The 23165-nt window shown below is 36.4% G+C and overlaps 2 pseudogenes across 1 annotated transcript in view; both read left to right on the forward strand.

Moving 5' to 3' along the window:
* Positions 1-23165, forward strand: part of LOC149190766 (potassium transporter 11-like) — a 282888-nt pseudogene that overhangs the window by 109909 nt on the left and 149814 nt on the right. Inside the window, exon 5 of the transcript XR_016256020.1 lies at positions 5953-6198. The product of XR_016256020.1 is annotated as a potassium transporter 11-like (transcript). The remainder of the gene's footprint in view (positions 1-5952; positions 6199-23165) is intronic.
* Positions 998-1706, forward strand: LOC149190767 (protein EIN6 ENHANCER pseudogene; annotated as a pseudogene).

The following is a 23165-nucleotide window of genomic DNA, read 5'->3' on the forward strand; positions in this document are numbered from 1 at the left end:
AAGCTTGTGATTTCAATAAATTCTTGCTAGATTTTAGAGAAATTAGACCGGAAAAAACCCACGGAAAAACTTCCAAAAAGTCGCACTAACAACTCGATTAACAAATAGGAAACAATAAATAATTTGCTTTAGTAATTAACACATAGGAGAAACATAATCAATTGTTGCAGTAGTGATTCAACACTCTGAATTTTCACATGTGACACCTCCTCCGAGCTTTGGATACAAAGAAAACATATTCCAAGGCACTTAAACTTTTGCATTTCATATTTATCTAGAATAAGATGGTTTATAATTAGATTTCACAATGAAAATTAGCAAGTATATAAATATTACATGCAGTTTTCAATACATATATCAAACTTAGTTGATGAATTTGGATATATATATATATATATATATATATATATAATAAAGTCAGATTATGAGTTTAGATTGGTTTTTATATTTATATATTCATTTAATAAACATTTTAGATGATAAATCTATTAATTTAAAAAATTGATAAATCATTTTAATTTAATAATATAAATATTTTTAAGTTTAGATTTGTAGTTTAATTTTTGAATATTTAATTAATAATAAAATTAATTTTTAATATAATAATGGTGAGAATTTTTTTTTTTTTTTTTTAACTTATTTTCTTAAAAAAAATTAACATTAAAAATATCAGATAACCTCAAATATAAAATAATGAAAATTTATACTTCTAAATTTAATTTCTTAATAATTTCAAATTTATCAATGTAAGTTTAATAATTCATTACAATATGATTATTTCTACAAAATAAACAAACAAAATTTGGAACTGAAACTAACATGGGAAAAATATTTTTCCTTTTCCTATGAATGACACCCTTCTATATGAATTCAATGTTATCCATAATAGCCCATGTCAAATCTGCAATATGAATACAATAATAGAATGTTAGCCATGGTAAATTGATCAAATCCAATAAAGCCTTCTATACCAGTGCATTGTTCCCAATGAATGTTATAGAGACGCTTTTTGTTTTCATACCTCCATCCCACCGGTGAGAAGTCGAGTGGTGTGGTGTGAGCCCCAGCTAAACCTTATGGAGTTTTAGTGCGTGTGTATGCGTAGCAAAGGAGGAGGAGGAGGAGTTTTGTAGCAGAGGAGGAGCAGCAGCAGATACAATGCCTCCCAAGACGAGTCCCGATTCATCCAAGAACGCCCTCAAGCGCACACTTTCGGCAATTCACAGTAAAGGCAGCTCACCATATGCCAAGGAGACAGTTGCAGCATCTTTGCCCTTTGGGATAGAGCAAGAGGTTTTAGATGCTGATCTCCTCTTGCCTTCTGCTCTGCCGTTTAAAAGGATACAGATGTCAGAGAAGTATCCAAAGGGGCTTTCAAGGGGGAGACATTGGAAGCATTTAAAGCAGATTCTTCAAGCTGAGAACTATCATTTATATCCCGCCGATGAAACAAATTATGTCAATATTGAATCTCCAACATCTATGTATCCTGCAAAGAAGTGTTGTGATATTTCAGGGTTTGTGGCTCCATATACGGATCCAAGAACCAAAATTCGATTCGCCAATGTTGATTTTTTCAAGCGCATAAGATACCTTCCCGAGGAATATATTCAGGGTTACTTGGCTCTTAGGAATGCCGCGGTTGTATTGAAATAGCCTGAATCCTTACCTCGAATACAATTTCTGCATTACAAGAATTCATAAGATATTCTGTTTCATAAATTATTCTTTCTAGGTGATTCTATATGAAATGCTATGAATTTTCTTGTTCTAGCTATACTATGTTTTTAAAATCTTATGACTAATACTCTTCGAGGAGACATTAAAATTGGTATAAAGAGTGAATGAATCATTTCAAATTCCCCATGAATGTGATAGAGATACTTTTTTATTATATAATTGACAGGGCAAATAAAAATGGATATAAAGAGTGATTGAATTATTTCAAATCTAATCAGATGGGATTTATATTTTTTTAAATAAATTTGTTTGTGTGGGGATTTAGTTTTCTTTCTGTTATTATTTTAAATTTTATAAATAAAATAAAATGTAATTTTAATAACTCATTATAATATATTTATTTCTATAAAATAAAAAATTCTAAAATTAGATGGCACTAAAACTTGGATGATGATGATGATGATGATGGTTAACGTCCACTGAGACCAAATTGGTCTATCGGACCTACAATTTTCTTAATTTTTACTTGTCTGGCTCCTCGTCTTTCTTGGCGAGATTGGTGTTGTAGCTTTCTTTCTTTTCTCTACGGTCTTCCAACTTCCTTTGTCTTGTATCTCCTTCATCTCTTCTGGTTCTTGGGACATTGGTGTCTTAGCTTCGCGATCTATAGTCGGGGAAGTTTGGTTTAGGAGATCTGCTTTGCTGTTAAATGAAGATTTATTTTCTGCGGTATTCAAATTCTCATAACTGTTGATTTGTTGGGGCGGGCTTTCTCCTTGCTTGCTTTGAGAGTTGTTTCCTTCTTCCTTGATTTCTTGTGACTCAGAGTTTTCGGTAGAATATTCTTCTTCTTTGATGACAGTGTAGTGTTCTTTTTGTGCTCCTTCCCACCATGTAGATCTGTGGTGGTTTTTTCTAGCAAAATTTTTCTCAGAGGCTTTTGGGCAATTTTTGGCTAGATGCCCCGTCTCAAAGCACGATCGACATCTGAAGAGGACACTTTCATAATCAAGCTTCTGGTTCCACACGTAGTCTTTACTTGTTAGGTTTATTTCAGCTGGGAATCCGGCGCTGAAATCCATTTCCACACAGATGCGTGCATAGGTGGTTCTGGCATATTCCTCTGTTTCTGAGCACCTGCAGTAAAATTTCCCAATTGCATTTCCGATGGCTTTTAGCGAGGAGAGATTCCAGAGATGCAAGGGTAGGCTTGGCAATCTCACCCAAACTGGTGCTGAGGTTATCACTGCTGTAGAGGGATCGAATGATGGGTTCCATGGCTTCATGAATAGGCCTGATTTTTCCCAAAACCAAGGGCCGGAATCTAGAATACATTGTCTGCTTTCAGGATTTTCAAAATCTACTATAAAGAAACCTCTAGCACAGGGGTAGATATTAATTTCATCAGAAATGATAGGCTTCCATACCTCCGAGATCCAATTGTGGAGTGCTATCAGCCGCGGCCAAAAACCATTGAACCGGCAAATTAGGGCACTTTCGGAGAACTTCAAAGCTTCATCGAGTGAGTCCTGGACCACTTGGATAGTGGGAGCTGGGGCTTCACTCACGATATGGGCAGGAGATTGCCCTCCAGAGACGGATGAGCCACCAGTTATTTTTGCGAAGCTCGGAGCCATATTTGCAGATCTGCACCAGATCGAAAAAATGCTGGAACAACAGCAAATATTTGAACCGCAGACCCTAAGAACCTCCACACGTTCCGCTGCCTCCAAAACTGATGTGAGCAAAGGAGCTCACAAGTCACAAGAGTGAACCGAGAAAGAAGGATAGGTTAGAGTGATTGAAAATGATTCAAATTGCCGTGTCATAGGACATTGAATCCGACCCTATTCAGATCTGCGAGAAACTGTGAGAAAACTGCGAGATCTGCGAGATATACCATGCAACCCCTACTGCAAGATCGAAAACCAGAAGAGATCTGCGAGAGCGAGATCGCCAGAAGCCGCAGATCGTAACCGCAGATCGGGAGAAACCGCATAATAAGAAACCACTGAGACTACGGCAAAAAATGTTTTTCCTTTTCATATGAATGACACCTTTCTATATGGATTCAATGTTACCCATGATAGCCGAGGTCAAATCTGCAATTTGAATACAATAATAGAATGTTAGCCATGGTAAATTGATCCAATCCCCAATAAAGCCTTCTATACCACGGCATTGTTCCCAATTAATGTGATATAGATGTTTTTTGTTCATATGACTAGCACTCTTCGAGTACACATTAAAATTGGCGTAAAGAGTGAATGAATCCTTTTAAATTGCCCAATGAATGTGATTTTTATCATATTGCTAACACATAAAGTGTGAATGAATTATGTCAAATTTAATTGATGATATTTATATTTATGAAAATTAATTTTTAAAATAAATTGGTTTGTGTAATGCTTTAGTTTTTATTTTAATTTTTATTATTGCTTTTTTAAATATAAAAAGCAAAAACAAATATAGATAAAAATTTTAAAAAAAGTAAAAGCAAAAATCACTCCTAGATAATTTTAATTACTATATCTACACATGAATCATACTTACACTCAACATCAAAATTAACTTTAAAATTATTTTGAGTACACATTAAAATTGGCGTAAAGAGTGAATGAATCCTTTTAAATTGCCCAATGAATGTGATTTTTATCATATTGCTAATACATAAAGTGTGAATGAATTATGTCAAATTTAATTGATGATATTTATATTTATGAAAATTAATTTTTAAAATAAATTGGTTTGTGTAATGCTTTAGTTTTTATTTTAATTTTTATTATTTTTTTTTAAATATAAAAAGCAAAAACAAATATAGATAAAATTTAAAAAAAAAGTAAAAGCAAAAATCACTCCTAGATAATTTTAATTACTATATCTACAAATGAATCATACTTACACTCAACATCAAAATTAACTTTAAAATTAAAAATAAATAAATAATTCAGTAAGTCCACAATCTGCTCCTCAAATGATCTGGAAGACTATTGGGCTTCATTAGAACATAGACACTCTGTTTTGCTTCTAAGGATGCAGAGTTTATCAGGACAGGGCCCAAATCTTTCATCTTCTTACAAGAAGATGGTGGCTGTATTGACTTACTGGATTACACAAATAATTACTCCCCAGTTCTTGAACACCAAAGAACAACAAGTGATGTTACAAAAAGATACAAAACCTAGTTTACTATTGGGTTTAGTTTTTTTTGTTTTTTTAACTAAATGGTGAATCGGGAACTGCCAGGCCCAATCTTTGGGAGACCCAGGATCAAACCTCATGGCTGCCACTATAACACCAAGAGCATAACCAATCATCTGCGTAGGGTATACTAAATTCCTATGATTTTAGCAAGAACAGAAGGAAAAGGGAATCAAAAAAACTTTAGGTCATAGGGACAGTCTATATTATGAATGTCCATGTCCCTTCCATAGGAGGTACTTGAAGGAGGTATTGGACACTGCAGGTTTCCAACTTTATTAATTCGTATAATGCGTCTTATAAAAATTGTATTTCACAATGGATTAATCCAAGGACAATGTATTTCTTTTACATCCAGTAACAGAAAAGTTTTTACTGTTTGGAAAAAAACGTCCACAAAATCTGAAACGATAGGAAAACGTATTTTCGGGTTTGAAGGACACCATTTGAGTGCAATGTCACAAGTGGTCGCTTCCTGCACGCCTGATTCTTCCGAAAATAACTTTTTGTTCTCGATGATAATTACAAGGTATTACCATGTTTCTGCTCGTTTATTACAGTTCCGCATAGGAAAGAACGGTATAATATCTCTCGAGGATCAAATGATCCAAATTGGCCACTGTATATTGCTAGCATCAGTAAATGCAATATACATAACTAAATGCAATAGTTTTTAATTCTTGAGAATCACCTGGTATTATCTTGTTTCTGTACGTGTCTTCCTTCATAAAATAGTTTGTAAGTCTTGATAGATAGCAAGCATTACCACGTTTTTGCACATGTCTTTATTCTGTGTCTTCAATTTTGTTATCATTCTGTACGAAAATAGTTATATTGTTGCAGGTCTGGTTTTTGGCCGAGTGATAGATAGAGGAATTTTGAATTGAGCTCTGATTTACTTTGGGCCTTTGCAAACGTTACCTATATAAAGTGTAGACAGATGTGCTTCATTATTTTCTGGTTTATCTCCAGGATGTTTTTCATCCGGTAATGTTATGTATGGTAATCATGCTGGAAAAGCCAGTTATTTTTTTAAGTTTCAACGGAACAATTGTTTCATTTTTTATGCAGGTGGGACTTTTGCTCTTTATTCCCTTATATGCAGACATGCCAAAGTTAACACAATCCCAAATCAGCATCGAACAGATAAACAGCTGACGACTTATAGTCAGTCTGAAATTCAAGGTACTTCAGTGGCTGCAAAAGTAAAACGGTGGTTGGAGGGAAAACGTTATCGCCATAATGCCCTACTGATATTAGTTGTCTTAGGCACCTGCATGGTCATCGGCGATGGCATTCTCACACCTGCTATTTCAGGTATCCATGTTATTTTCTGCCTTTCTCTTTTGCATTGCATCTTTCTCAACGTTTTGGTCCTGTCCTGGTTTCCAATGATATGCGGGTATATTGTACTTTAATAAGATTCTTATTTCTATTTTTGCACACAAACTTTAAGAAAATCAATCAGAAATGTTAGTCTTTAGGTCCTTAAACTGTAATAGTGTCTCTTGTTTTTCTCTACCCCAAGAACTATATGTCTTATTACAATATCATTCACTACCATTGTCTTGAGAACGACCACAATTGAATGACCATTGTCTTGAAAACTACCACGAAACTTCTCTACCCTTTTGTGCATTTAAGGTCCTTGAGTACTGAATTGCATTTTCCTTTACAAACTGTGTCATACATGTTAGGCTAAAGAGTTTTAACTTTTAAGGACTTCCACACAGTATTATAGCACGGAAGACAGTTACATTACATGCATCGCCTATGGCTTGATTCTCTTTTTGATGGATTCAAATTTAGTTTTGAAGCATCTTTAGTAGTTGCTGGTTTAATGCTAGAGTTTCCAGTATTTAAACAACTCACTCAATGAATACCTTCTTAAGATAGCTCTCTTTCAAGCAATCAAGATATATCCTTCTCCTCTGAACAAGGCATTAAGCCCTTGAACCTCAGAAATCATGGAGCCCTGAAATTTCTCAAATGATGAAATTGAGAAGGCCAAGCTTTTATGGAGTTCATGGATTTGGAAAGCACAATTGTCACAAACCCAGATCTAAGTCTGTCTTAATTCTAGCCTAACTGTGCCGACCACCAAAGTTTAAACCATAAAATACTTCTTTTAAATGATAATTTAACCATTCATGAACTAAATTTTTCAAAAACCACAAACATGTATGTTTGCTTGCTTGGACCCCTTGCTTAGCAGCGAATTGTCAGCGTTTTGAACCCGGTTATTGAAGTCTATCTTTAGGAAAAGAGTTCATTACAATAAGCATCAGCTTCTTTGTCTTAAAGATTAATCTCATTCGAGATGTTGATATTGTAATGTAATAACATAAATAATAAATAAAATAAAAGAGTTTTATTAATGTCCCATAGTTGATTTTAAATAGTAGGTCAGTAGAATTAAAGGAGTACTATCAATCAGTGTTATGTTGGAACTGGTCTTTTTTTTTTCACCGAACCAGCTAGTTCTATATGGAACCGGCCAGTTTCTTATGATTTGAATAAATATCGTTGAAACTCAATTTAAACCAAAAAAAAATAGTAATAATTAACTTATGAGTGGGTTAGCCTAATATTCTACCCTTATTTTTATTGTATTACTTAAATTTATAAAAGTATCATTAATTGTTTCACGTTGTTTGAAAGTGGTTACAACCTAATTGGATTTCATATAGAAAAGGTAGAATTTTAGATCCCACTCAAAATCCAACAAATTTAACAATTTTCAACATTTCAGAATTTGGGGGATTTGACATTTCCCTTGGATATTTGCCATGTATGAAAGTATGGAACAGTGTTATCAGAATCAGACTGTTCATCGAATCGGTAGACTCCAAAAATGTAAACCAAACTGGAACCGGAAAAAAAACAAACCAAAACATTGGTCGACGAAAAATTACATCAAATATGCAAAGTTTCTCATATATATAGAAAGGGTGCATATAACAAAAACAACACCAGTAAAATCCATCTCTAAACCAAAAATACATCAATAAAGAGGCTCTAGATGGCCTCTAGAATCCAAAAAATTTCATGCTACAACAAATATCTACATATCATCAAAACTAAGTTACTCGAAATGCCTAGCAAAAACTCTGGAAATGTTGTTCGCTGAATCAGAAACAGATCTGGGTACGAAACTCCTTGGAAACAATAAGTGTAAGTTGTAATTAGGTTTGGTCTTCATAAATGTAATTTTGATCTTTGTACTTGTAAAAGAAAAGAAATATTATTTTTGTAAATTGTAAAAATGAGTTTCTTTCTCATTGCATAGGTCTGGCACGTGTTGAAGTGATATAGGAAAGTCAAAGAGTCAAAGAAAATGTTGAAGAACCCTTCTTGGGCATATATCAAATGTATTTGAGTCACAAACACTGTCAAATAGCCCTCCAATGACAAGCACAATCCTCTTTGTCATGTCGGGGTGCAAATCGAATTAAAAGAAGACATGTCAGCTCATATTAGGAGACACATCGGTTGACTCGGTCAAGTCGGCTTAATATGGAGGGCAAACTACTATAAATATCTAGCTAGGGTCTGGGCAAAAGGAAGGTATAGGAACTCGCATTTCTCTGAAATATTCGGATGGGTATAGGGTCTGAGATCCGCATTACAAGAAGGCAAAACAATCTCGGGTAAACTCTGAAATTTTCGGTGGTGATTATAGTGAGTAATCACAGTCTCAAGACCTCACAAACCTCTGATATCTCTACTCTTTCGGATGGGTACCACAGAGGTACAGTCTCGGCATAATTGTGACAAGGATGATCTCGGTGATCTCACAACAGCACACACAGTCTCGACATACATATAGATGTAGTCATGGTCTTAGCATATGTGTAGATCTCACAGTGTCACACTTTGTCTTGACATACCTCAAGGTACAATCATGATCTTAATCTTGATGAAAACACAGTGATGATCTTGGTGAAGGTACAACTATGGTGAGTTAGTCATGATCTCGGTAGATCTAGGTGCAACTCTCATTCATATATATACATATCTCAATATGGAGATCTCGTTGATGAAGACCTCGGTGAAGGTGCAACAATGGTGTTGCAGCAGTAATAAAGATCTCGGTGGTGCAGTAGTGATGGCCTCAGTGGTGCAACAATGATGATGATCTCAGCAGTGACAAAGAAGAGGATTGGTGTCTTGGTCTTGGAGTGGCCTAATAGGTCAAGGGTCATGGTATTGGTATTCGTCAATTGGAATCTCTATAAGAAGAATTTCATGCGGGTTTTCCTCTCAAAGAGTGAGAGGTTTTGGCCCTGGCAAAAAGCCAACATCATGTGTTCTTGTCTCTTTTGTTTTTGGTAACTATTTGATGAACTAAGCAGACACACTCTAATAATAAGGAAATATTGTACTAATAAGAAAAGTTAAAAGAACCTCACAAATAGTTATCATGGCGAGAAGAATCTCATTAACTTCATTTTCCCTAGATTCTTCAACATGGTATCGGAGCTAAGGTGCTGAAGTGAAAGGAAGGGCAGTAGAAAGAGACATTCAAGGATTAGCTTCAAGAAGGGCATCAAAGCAAGTTGAAGGACTTTGTCAAAATTGAAGGATCAATCTTCAACAATAGTCTACAACAATAAGGGTTTTTATCTATAAAATCAAGGAGACAGTCTACAACAGCAAGACAATTAAGGATAATCAATAAAATCACATCAATTTGAAGATAACCTTGAGGAAGCATCAGTTCATCTTCAACATGATCAAGGCAAAGATTTTATCTTCACATATCAAGTAAGTATTTTCATTAATCAATTTGGTTAAATGACTTCGTGCTTGTAAGGAGATCTATAAATCGGTCGGGTCATCAAGATTCCTTGCATAAGAAAGGACAGTAGATATAGTCCCCGAAAGAGAAGTCATATGTAATCAGTCCTAGGTCCTCTCATCCCTATGTAGCAGGAGAGGTGACATAAAAGAGAGATATGAAATGCTAAGGTGCTGAAGTCAAAGGAAGGGCAACAGAAAGAGACATTCAAGGATCAGCTTCAAGAAGGGCATCAAAGCAAGTTGAAGGGCTTTGTCAAAATTGAAGGATCAATCTTCAACAATATTCTACAACAACAAGGGTTTTATCTATATAATCAAGGAGACAGTCTACAACAACAAGACAATTCAGGATAATTTCGGTGCCAGGATCAAGTAATCTCAGTCAAAGTGAAGTCTCAATGTTAGTGCTCAGAACTCGGATCACAGTCAAAAGAAGAAAACACAATACCTCTCACAGTTTTAGTGCTAGCCACAAATTGGGTGTCATTACAATCTCTGTCATACCACAAAGATCTCAATAACTTATAAGCCTGGAGCAGTTTCGGTGCTTGGTGCTGGACAATGGTAAAAGGTTTCAAAGGAGATCTTTGAAAAAGGGATTTCAGTTGTTCATGCCAGTCAACTCAAGCAAGGATCTACAAGATTCTACACCAGCAAGGAGCATCACAACAAGACCACAAGTATATACAATAAAATCACATCAACTCGAAGATAACCCTGAGGAAGCATTAGTGCATCTTCAACATGATCAAGGCAAAGATTTTATCTTCACATATCAAGTAAGTATTTTCATTAATCAATTTGGCTAAATGACTTCGTGTTTGCAAGGAGATCCATAAATCGGTTGGGTCATCAAGATTCCTTGCATAAGAAAGGGCAGTAGATGTAGTCCCCGAAAGAGAAGTCATATGAAATCAGTCCTAGGTCCTCTCATCCCTATGTAGCAGGAGAGGTGACATAAATGAGAGATATGAAATGCTAGAAAATATACTCTCTGAAATGCAGTGAAGAAGGTCATATCACCAAGACCTGATTGAAGGTATCAAAGAATGAAGGGATATCTTCATAAGATCTCAATTGGAAGATCTGGGAGAGATGATAAGAAGATGATCATCATTGTTCTAACTGATAAGCAAGGTAACAAATGTACATGAACAAGAAGGTTACCTGATTTGACAATTTGTGGTCTCTATGCTAGATAGAGAAAGACAAGTTGATGGCAAAAGTATTGAAGGATAAAGGAATCAAACATGTGCAGAAAGGAAAGAGGGAGTAACAAGATCTCTACTATGATTGAAATGGTATCCCTCACAAAAGAGTCCTACCATAAGCTTTTGTTATAGATATGACCATGATAATTAGATGCATCATGGCATCATGAAAGCATTAGAAACAAAAGCTCGGAACATCACATGGGAATCATGAAGGACAAGATCCATGGCAGTCAAACGTGAAGGATACAACTCTTGGGAACCTCATTGGACATTGAAGGAAAGGATGAAGTCATCTAGGAAAAGGCTCATCATACATCAAGTCCAAAAGGAAACATTTGCCAGATGAGGATATGCAAGATCCTCAAGGTTCTCTGATGGAATCCTCATCAGAGGGTTCACTAATCTAGAGAGGAAGCAAGTGTTTCATCAGGAACTCCAACTTATGGAATTCATGGGATGATGGTGTGATGACATGAAGCAGATCAAGGGATTGAAGATCTTTTCAACCAAGGAAGCTGTTGGAAGAAGCCTTGATGATCTAAAGGTAAAATAAGGTATGTATGCTTGTGTTTAATATTATAATGACATGTCGTATGGTTGCAGGTAACAAGGATCATTACTTCTATCTTAAGAAGCATGATCAAGAGAAAAAGGATCTCCTCCTTTGAAAGGATGCAGGAAGGCATAAGTCACACTAGATGAAATCAACATAATATGTCCTCATATGGAGTATGAGGTGGTTGACTACAATTAAGAAACTTTGGTTAAAGCTCCTGGGAATGGAATGTGTGAGGAAGGAAGAGATTGTGAGATATGAAACCATGATGAAGGCAATCAACATCCAAAAGACCAAGAAGACTTGACTAGTAAATCTCCCGGAAAGATATGAAGACTCTGATGGAAAAAGATGAAGACCCTTGACAATGGATATCTTTGGGAGATGTGTCAACATGTATCCAGGATGCTGATACCTACAGGAAAATGTCATGATGAAGAGCCATCTTGTAATATACTATTTGATTTAATGTTATGTTTTGATTTCTTGAATAATATCTGGGTGAATTCATGTAGGGCTACTGGAACAAGAGTTGTAAGTGCAAGTACAACTAGCTTTCATGTGGTGGATGTAAATTCTTGAAAGAAGCATGATGAGAAAGAAGTAGCCATATGGAGAAGGTTCCATATATATACCAAGAAGGCCACTTTCCATGAAGAAAAGAATGACATGTCGAACCAAGAAGGAAAGTGATCGATGGCCTATGCCCGACAAGGAAGAAGCTCGACTAAATTTCATGACGTCAAGGAAAGAAAGTGATCAAGCAACTAAAGGACCCATGAAGAAGAAGTTGCTGATGAAAAAGGAGAGTCCCTTGCTAAGAGGGAGCTTTGACAGGTCCCAGATCAAGAGGGAGCTTGGATTGGGTCACCCCTGATTAAAAGGGAGTGACAGTTGTGTTTTTTTCTATTTCATGTGTCATGCACTAGACCAGGATTAACAACCGTACATCTTAGTGAAGGCCATGAAGAGAAATGTAGACACATGATGGATGTATCCTCCCTAAATTGAGAGGGAGAGATAGACACAACATTCCTGTCTTCACTAGGGAAGAAAGAATGGAGTATTGGGTAATCATTTGGCATCTGATGCTCTTTGAGGATGTGTAGGGCATCCAAGATAAGAGTAGGCAAGAGGACCGATATTCTCTGAGGGCTGAGAACCCAAGATAAGAATAGTCCTAGAAGGTCATACTTAGTGAACACCTGGGTGGGTATGTACCTTGAGAGACAATGATGAAGGTTTTTATAGTCATTGGTCTCACCAACATTGTAGCTCATGGTCTTGTGGGCAGATGGAGTTGTTAGTCAAGGCCTTGCACTGTGACAATGTTGGTTGATATGATGCTATACAAATGGGATTACCAATCAGATTCTTCTTATGAGAAATTCTTCAGATTGAGAATGACCAAGTACCATTATGAATACCTCCCTAGTTAAGAGGGAGTGTTGAAGGAAGTGTAACTAGGTTTGGTCTTCATAAATGTAATTTTGATCTTTGTACTTGTAAAAGAAAAGAAATATTATTTTTGTAAATTGTAAAAATGAGTTTCTTGCTCATTGCATAGGTCTAGCACATGTTGAAGTTCTATAGGAAAGTCAAAGAATCAAAGAAAATGTTGAAGAACCCTTCTTGGGCATATATCAAATGTATTTGAGTCACAAACACTATCAAATAGCCCTCCAACGGCAAGCAAAATCCTCTTTGTCATGTCGAGGTGCAAATCGAATTAAAAGAAGACATGCCGGCTCATATTAGGAGACACATCAGTTCACTTGGTCAAGTCAGCTTATTATGGAGGACAAATTACTATAAATACCCAACTAGGGTCTGCACAAAAGGAAGGTATAGGAACTCGAATTTCTCTGAAATATTCAGATGGGTATAGGGTCTGAGATCCGTATTACTGGAAGGCAGAACAATCTCAGATAAACTCTGAAAATTTCAATGGTGATTACAGTGAGTAATCACAGTCTCAAGACCTCGCAAATCTCTGAGATCTCTACTGTTTCGGATGGGTACCACAGAGGTATAGTCTCGGCATAATTGTGACAAGGATGATCTCGGTGATCTCACAACAGCACACACAGTCTCGACATACATATAGATGCAGTCATGGTCTCAACATATGTGTAGATCTCACAGTGTCACACTCTCTCTTGACATACCTCAAGGTACAATCATGATCTTAATCTTGATGAAAACACAGTCATGATCTCGGTGAAGGTACAACTATGGTGAGACAGTCATGATCTCGGTAGATCTAGGTGCAACTCTCATTCATATATATACATATCTCAATATGGAGATCTCGTTGATGAAGACCTCGGTGAAGGTGCAACAATGTTGTTACAACAGTAATAAAGATCTCAGTGGTGCAGTAGTGATGACCTCACTGGTGCAGCAATGATGATGATTTCAGCAGTGACAAAGAAGAGGATTGGTGTCTTGGTCTTGGAGTGGCCTAATAGGTCAAGGGTCATGGTCTTGGTATTCGTCAATTGGAATCTCTATAAGAAGAATTTCATGCAGGTTTTCCTCTCAAAGAGTAAGAGGTTTTGGCCCTGGCAGAAAGCCAACACACAGACACACTATTTGATGAACTAAGCAAACACACTCTAATAATATGGCAATATTGTACTAATAAGAAAAGTTAAAAAAACCTCACAAATAATTATCATGGCGAGAAGAATCTCATTAACTTCATTTGCCCTAGATTCTTCAACAATTTTGGATCCATTTTCGGAAATCCTGGTACGGATTCGAGAAAATCGTGATCCATATCCGAATTTTCGGAAACAGATCCTTGCAACAAAAAACACACTGCCGAGAACGGATCACACAAAAGGATGAATTGTTGGGAACAGATCACCCAAAAGAATGAACTCCGGGAACAAATTTAATTTTTTAATCTCCGCTTGGTTAAAAATTGTTGCTTTTTATCGTTTAGGGTTTTAACTTTTTAATATTTACTAGTTGCTCATGTTGCCCCTCTCGTTTCATTTGCGCAACTTGGAGCCACGAGGAGTCAACAGTCATTGTTGATATTTGAGAGTTGGAGGAGTCGATATTTGAGCTTGGAGGAGTCGTCGTCGGTCGAAGTTGCTGCTTGAGAGTCCAGACTGCAACTTGGAGCTAGGAGGAGTGACAAGTCGTTGTTACTTGCTAGCCTACGGCTGCTTGAGCCTTGGAGCCACTGGAAATTTGGAATTGCTGGAGCTTGGAAGTTGGAGACCACTGTCCATCAACATAGTAAGCTACAAATCTCTCCCAACCTGAGGTCAAAGTCTTTCTATTGAAAAGGTTACTTAGTTATTATGTCTATGGGTAACAGGATCATAAAATCCAACTGTGGTGCTACCAGGGATTTTTGCATTGCTAATATTTCTGGACTTTTATACCCAAATAATCGTTGTTACTGCTTTGAACTCATCACAAAATGATAACAATAAGAATGATATTATTGTTATATGAGTGATCAATACTATCATAAGTTTCCTTCAATATGTAAATATTAAATATGATAATGCTATTAATGTTCAATGAATGAAGTTTGAACACCATATGTCAATGGGACTCAAACACACATCTTATCATCTATGTAAGAACATAGCGGTAGTGCCAAAAGTAGGTCCTAATGCTAGTCTATCAACAAATATAAAATTTCTATCAATCAATCAAGTGTTATACTAATCCTAGTGGATCCCCTAATGAATGAAACTCCTTGAGCAAGGAAGTATGTTGTCACTAATTTATTTAACTTGCCTATTTTAGAGGAAAATAAGTCTTGCATTGTACAGGTTCTTCTTTAGTATCTTGTTAATATAATGAAAAGGATGAAAATGATATGGAAACCTTACCACTAGTAGAGGTAGATTATCTTCTCTTTGCAAACAAATGATACCCAACAAAAGTTGAAAAGTGATTAATTGTAGGTTTTAACCCTGTACAGAAATTACCTGCAAACGAATTCTTAAAAACAGAAAATATACAATGGCGAGAACATAAAACATGAAACATATATACACAGAGATTTTCTCTTGGATCCCAAAACCGGGACTACCAGATTGATTTTTCATTATATTCCTTTCAATGTTACAACACATGTATATACATGCCGAAGCATTCATAAACCCCAATCCATTAACCTTGGATTATAACATAATTGTAGTTCCCTTGACTAGATCTACAAGATATGGGCAAAAAACCATCATGCCCAAAACCATGTGAAAAACCCATGCACAAAACCATAGGCAGGTCTGCCCACCTAATATAGGAACCATTTTTTTTCTCGGGGCGCTGCCCTGGACCCTATGCAGGGGGGCTACTGCCCCATAGCCCCCCTGCAAACCCCCTAACAGGGGGGGCTGTCGCCCACCCTATGACCCCCCCGCTACGCTCGGCACAATGAAGGGGGGGTCACCCCTCCCCCCCGCGCTTCGCGTGTGGGGCTAGTTGTGGAAAGAATATATCACACACCCAACATTAATGCAACAAGAGCAAAACTAAATGGGAAACATATGTATATGTGTTGCTGAGTCTACATATACCTTGACAAAAGGGATTGATAATATGAGTAGCAAGGTGAATATATCTCATAAAAGCACTCATAAGGAAAAAACTACAGACTTTTGTTGATTGTTTCAAGGTGTTTTAGCCAACAAAGAGGGTTGTCATGATCTTCGTAGGGAATGGAATTAAATTCTCTTTCTATAAGAGTAAAGAAGGATATAAAGGTATGATGAAAGATGGAAGAAAAATGTGAGAGATCTATCAAGTAGCCAAAAAACAACTCAAATCCATCATTCTTGAGTTGTTTCTCAATTCCACCCTTACAGCCAAAAAACATAGTCATCAATTCCACCTTTATATCCCTCAAGTAGCCAAAAAACAACTCAAATCCATCACTCTTGAATTCTATTGGTTGTTTGCCATCATTCTTGTTGAATTTTTGAAGGAAATCAAAGAGGACTTTTTGGATTTGTTTCATGGTCCATTGTTTGCAAGTAGTTCTACTGGGATGTTTTGACAAATTACCCGCCATCCATGAGATGCAAGGGATGCCAATTTGGGGTTCCTGTAAATTTAAAAGTTAAATGTTAAAACTATTATTGTACTATACATATGCCAATTCTATAACTATATTGCAATTTACTATTCAATGTCTCATGGTTGCAGTGATTCCAATGAGAAGTAATCTTGTTATTCACTTGAAAGTTGAAAACCACAATGAATGATAATATAGGGTACTGAGAAAGCACTAGGATTGAACTTTGAATATTAGCACTAGGTTTTGTTATGAAACCAGCTCACAAAAAGATAGAAAAGAAAGATAAACACCTTAGAATTTAGCCTTTTCGAGGGGGTAACCTCCTTTACATTACACAAATGAACAATTCTTTGATGATACAAATGACAAGATATCCTTTCTATATATAGGAGTCTAAGGGGTCATAATATAATCAGAGCCGACATAACAATAATAATGTAAGGGCACAATAATAACAATAGTGGGCTTCTATGGGGCACAATAATAACAATATGGGGACTACATGGGCAAAACAATATAATAAGGGGGTTGCACTAATAACAATAAGGGGTTACACTAGTAGTATAGGGACCTAACATGCCCCTCTCCTTCAAAAAGTGTTGTCCTCAACGCTTGAGTAGTTCTGGATGCTTTTGTATAAAATTCTTGTCCTCCCATGTCGAATCTTTAGCGGGTAAGTTCTTCCACTTGATGAGATACTCTGAAATTGATCGATTTTGTAGCTGTCGGGTTCTTGTTTCTGTGACTGCTCCAGGTTCCAATATGATTTTTCCTTCCTCATCAAGTTTTGGCAATATTGTTTGAACTGGGATCTTCTCATTATGTAAGGTCGCCATTTCTTAAGTGCATGTAGTCTTGCCAACATTTCCTTCTCATAAATAGCTTTGTGTAAATACTTTCCTTTGATTGGACGACTTTCGAAAGCAATGGGTCTTTCTTCTTGCGTTAAAACATCACCAATTCCATTTCCTGATGCATCATATTCCACAATAAAGGTTTTTGTGAAGTCTAGCGTAGCTAAGACCGGTGCTTGGCACATTGCCTCTTTAAGATGTTCAAAGGCCTTTGTTGCTTCTGGAGTCCATGAAAATGCATCTTTCTTCAATAATGTTGTTTTCGGAATGTCTTTAGTCTTCATTCTTATTTGATGATATCCTGAACGAATATCCAAGTTGGTGAAGTAAATTAATTCATGCAATTCATCCAATAGTTCATCAATGACAGGAATGGAAAATTTATCTTTACTAGTGAGTTTGTTGAACTCTCTATAATCCGGACACATGCACCATGACCCATCCTTCTTGTGCATCAATACTACTAGAGCAGAGAAAGAACTTTGACTAGGTTGAATTATACAAGCCTCTAGCATTTTTGCAACCATATGTTCAATTTCACTCTTTTGGGCATAGGGATATCTATAAGGCCTGATGTTTGGAGGAACACTTCCTGGAATCAAATGAATAGAATTATCATGATCATGAATAGGTGGGATGCCTTTGGGAGTCTCAAATACCTTGGAATGATTGTCCAAGACTTTTTGGAGATCTGGAGAAATAGATGATTTCGATGTGGGAACCTCTAGCAAACATAATTGTGCAATTACGCCTCGTTTTTCTTTCTTTAGAAGCTTTGTAATTCCGTTAGAACTGATTATATTTCTAGGTTTTCTTGTGATACCCCTTAATTCAACTTCCTTTCCTTTCGAAGAAAATTTCATGAAAAGTTCTTGAAAATTAAAAGCTATTGTACCCAAGGATTGTAGCCATTGGACTCCTAGTACAACATCAACACCACCTGTTGGAATGGAAAGCATTGGGCTATTCAATACATATTCTCCCATGGATAGATTGATGTTATGGCACTTTCCAGAGCAATTTATGGTTCCTCCACTTGCAACCATCACTTGACACTTTGGTGCTAGGTATAGGAAGCAATTCAATTCCTTGGCTATCTTACAATGAATACAATTATGGGTATTGTCCGAATCAATCAACACTATTACCTTTTTCTTCTTGATATGTCTTTCTATCTTGATAGTTTGAGGAGTGGTGATTCCGACCAATGCATTACAAGATATGGTCAGATTCATTTCTTCTTTTTTGATGTGATCTTTCACCTCTTGAATCTTTTTCTTCTTGATATGTCCTTCTATCTTCAGAGTTTGAGGAGTGGTAATTCTTGCCAATGCTTTACAAGATATGGTCGGATTCATTTCTTCTTTCTCTAGGGTTGGTTCCTAGTGTATATCCTCTTCTTTTGATGTTTCTTGATCTTTTTCTTCCTCCTCTTCACAATCTATGTAAAATAATTTCTTCTCAGCACATTTGTGACCTTTAGTGTATTTGCTATCACAAATGTAACAAAGCCCTTTTTCTCTTTTTTCTTCCAACTGTTGTGGTGTAAACGTTGTAGGTTGTGGAAGGTTAGGAGGAAAAACACATCCATATTTATAGTTGTGAGTGGTGGTATTCCTTGTTTCCATAATTCCGCTTTCAATTTTTCTTGCCAACCTGAATGCCTTCTCCAATGAATCAAGTTCCCAAAGATGAAGACATCAATCCTTTGCTTCTCTGGAATATCATTTACCCTTATATTCAATTTTTGAAAGTCCTCAATGTACTCTACCATTGAACCCTTTCGTTTGAGATTTATCAATTGGCTAAAGAAGGTGTTTCTCTTTGTATCCTCATAATGTGCTATCATTTCCTCTGTGAAAATTGACCACATGACAAGTGGTTTACGAGAACAAAGCCCTTCATACCATAAAAATTGATTCGATTCTAAATATAAAGATGCAATACGTACCTTTTGTAACAGTTTCACCTCATGAAGATCAAAATATTGCTCAATCTGTAGTATCCAATTTACCGGATCCTTGCCATCAAACTTCCTCATATTGCCCTTTCTTGATTTTAGGATCTTGATCTTGAAACGATTGTAACTCTGTAATTTCGGATCTTCCAGTTCTGAAATTACTACCTGCGGTAGCCCTCTGCGTCCTCTTTGTAGTGCCACCAGTCGGATCAAAATTGGATTCTACAAGAAAGATTTATGCACACTCTCCCAAGATGACCTGATTATATACCTTTTTTGAAGAGCGAACTTGTACGAAGTGCCACGTGTCATTGTTTCAACCTTTAGACCTGAAAATGATACAAAGAAATCTACAAGTCGTCCTCTTTTTGTAACTTCTTACGAAACTTCAATATGATGCTCAGAAGGAAAGTTGTGATGATTTGCCCAAGGTCACTGTTTGGAATGTAATTCAGGGACTTGCAAAAACCCTAAATGTCTTGGACCGTATGTCCGAAAATATAGCGAATAAAAATCTGAAATTCGGGCCCGAGATTCACCAAGGTTGCGGCTCAAATGGGTTTTAATTTCAAAATCTAACACTTCGTAGAAAACAAATAATAGCGAAAATGTCACGATGACCTGTTTGAGATGGAATTTTGGAGCTTTGCAAAAACCCTAACTTCCTATGATCATATCTCCAAAAATATAGCGAGACAAGATCTGAAATTCGGGCTCGAGGTTCAGTGCGATCTTGGCTCCAATGGGTTTTTTTTTTAGTTTCGAAACGTCACAGAAAAAAGTTATATAGCGAAAATTCCATGATGACCTGTTTGGAGCAGCGAAACCTTAGAATCCAAAGCTCTGATACCAAATGTTATGAAATCAGCTCACAAAAAGATAGAAAAGAAAGATAAACGCCTTAGAATTTAGCCTCTTCAAGGGGGCAACCTCCTTTACATTATACAAATGAACAATTCTTCGATGATACAAATGACAATATATCCTTTCTATATATAGGAGTCTAAGGGGTCATAATATAATCAGAGCCGACATAACAATAATAATGTAAGGGCACAATAATAACAATAGTGGGCTTCTATGGGGCACAATAATAACAATATGGGGACTACATGGGCACAACAATATAATAAGGGGGTTGCACTAATAACAATAAGGGGTTACATTAGTAGTATAGGGACCTAACAGGTTTGAATACTTTTTTTAATTTGATGCTGAAGTGTTCAAACTTCAATCATCAATGCTTTTCAAATTTTTGTTCATTTTTGTTTAATTTGTTTTTTTGTTTGAAATTTAAATTTGTCATTTTTATAAAATTCTTTGAGTTAGAATCTGTCAACTTTATTTTGCAGTTTCATTTACATCATTATCATGGTAACTTCAAGTTCAACCATTCGTGAGGTAGAGGAAGTGGAACATGAAATTGATTTTGCCCCTAAAGTTGATCAAAGTCATCACTTTGGAAATATGTAATTGTTGTTGGGAATATCCAAGGAGGGGGATCACTGGCATGGGTTTGCAGTGAGTGTAAAAAGGAGTATAAGGGATCATACACCCGGGTTAAAACACATTTACTTGGGTTAAAAGGCGATGGCGTTCGAATATGCACTGACCCACCTAAAGAGAATGGAACAGATAGAAATGGTTTAAGCAAGGAAAAGCTTGCAAAATATCAGAAAGAACAAGACAAGGCACATGCTAAAGCAAATGAGGGAAATCCTACCTCTCAATTCAAACAACCAACAAGGTTGGGAGCATCTTTATCAAAGCCTCCGCTTCCCTTTCATGGAATTGTCAACTCTGGTTCAAAGTGGTCTAATTTGGGATTGCTTGAAAGGATTTTTAATAATGATGCTCGAGAGATGGAAGACGCGGCTATAGGTCAATGAATTTATACAAATGGCCTTCCCTTTAACCTTGTGTGATCTCATTACTAGGGAAAGATGATAAAAGTAGTTAATGAAACCCCAAAAGAGTACAAGAGCCCCTAGATATGAGAAGGTACGCAATACAATGTTGAGTGCTAAGAAGTTAGATTTGAAGGCTAAATTAAGCCCAGTTTGTAATTTATGGTGCATTTTAGGGTTGTCCATCATTTTTGATGGATGGAAAGATCAAAGGAATAGGCCTTTGATCAATGTGATTGCTCAGAGCCCAAAGGGGGAAATGTTTTTGAAGGAAATGACTGAGGGGCAGCTGAAAGATTCCCAATTCATTGCTGACATCTTGATTGAAGCAATTGAATTGGTGGGGCCAAAAAATGTTGTTTAGGTAATAACTGACAATGCAATAATGTGTAGAGCAACGAGCCTAATTATTGATGGGAAATATCAGTACATCTTTTGGACCCCTTCTGTTGTACATTCATTGAACCTCATGTTGAGCAAGTTGGGGAAGCAGATTGAGTGGATTCAAGTTATTTTTTGAAGAGGCAAAAGAAATTCAAGCCTTCATCACAAACCACCACATGTCCCAAGGCATCTACAGGGAATTTGCAAATTTGGAGCTCCTTAAGGTACCTAAACTTTAAAGTTTATTTCATAAATTCTAATTTCTATGACTTTAAATTCAAATATGTAAAGTGGATTCCCAAATGTCATGATTCGTGAATCATAATAATTATTCAATCAAATTATGATTTTTAATTTATTGAAACTTTGGCAATTTGGCACTTGCAAGTTGCCGAGACTCGTTTTGTTTCTCACATCATAGTGTTACCAAGGCTTATGTAGGTGAAAGAAGCATTGCAATCAATGGTATGCAATTTTCTTTGGAATTAATGGAGGCAATCCCAATCTGAAAGAGCACAAGCAATGAAAAGTTTGGTTGTTGATAATGAATGGTGGGATAGGGTGGAGTACCTCTTGGAATTTACTAAACCAATTGTGGATTTGCTCCTCCTGTTTGACATAGATATGTCTAATATGGAAGAGGTGTATGAGGGCATTGATTCCATGATAGAGAAGATAAATGCCAAGGAGAAGGACCCAAATGAATTCTTTTACAAAGAAGTAAATATATATTGACCAAAAGGTGGAACAAGATTACCACCCCATTGCACCTTTTGGCCTATGCAGTGAATCCAAAATATTATGCTGCAGAGTTGCTAAGTGATCCATAAAGAACCACACCAAACAAAGACCCAAAAGTCTCACAAGGATTTAAAAAGCTTTTTGTAGATCCTAAAATTGGGATTCAGATTCGTTCACTGTTTGCTCATTTTGTTGGATCAGAGGGTTGGGGTGCTGATATTGATTGTATTTGGAACAAGACCAAAGTAATTCCAAATTATTGGTGTAACTACTATGGTGGGGAACTTCCACATATCCAAAAATTGGCCATCAAGATCTTGTCATAGGTTGCTTGTTCCTTTTCAGCAGAAAGGAACTTGAGTACATATGGCTTCATCTTCGGTGAAGCGAAACAGATTGGGCTCCAAGAAGGCTGAGGAACTAGTGTATGTTGATTCAAACCTTCTCCTTTTGTCATACAAGAGAGACAAATACAAATTTGGGCCCACCAAACTATGGAATGTGGAACCAGAGTTTCCTGACTTGGACATGACGCTGAATGCTAGGTCTCATATAACTTTGTTTGATGAGAAGACACCAATAGTTGGATCTTCAAATGAGCATGACAGTAATGCTCGCACTCCTAGAGAGGATGTGGTTCCTAGTGACATGAATGAAGACATATTTGATGATATGTAAATGTATTTTATGATGATGTTTTAATCTTTTGAACGATGAATATTGAATACCATAATATGCCATATGAATTATGAATAATGTTAGTAGATTGCCAGTTATAGTTCAGTTTGTACTTTGTACTATGCAATGTGCATTAT

The sequence above is a fragment of the Pinus tabuliformis genome, chromosome 3_1, assembly GCF_031772625.1.
Source record: "Pinus tabuliformis cultivar Carrire ecotype Pingquan chromosome 3_1, CPIR1, whole genome shotgun sequence".
In the NCBI taxonomy this organism is placed as follows: domain Eukaryota; kingdom Viridiplantae; phylum Streptophyta; class Pinopsida; order Pinales; family Pinaceae; genus Pinus; species Pinus tabuliformis.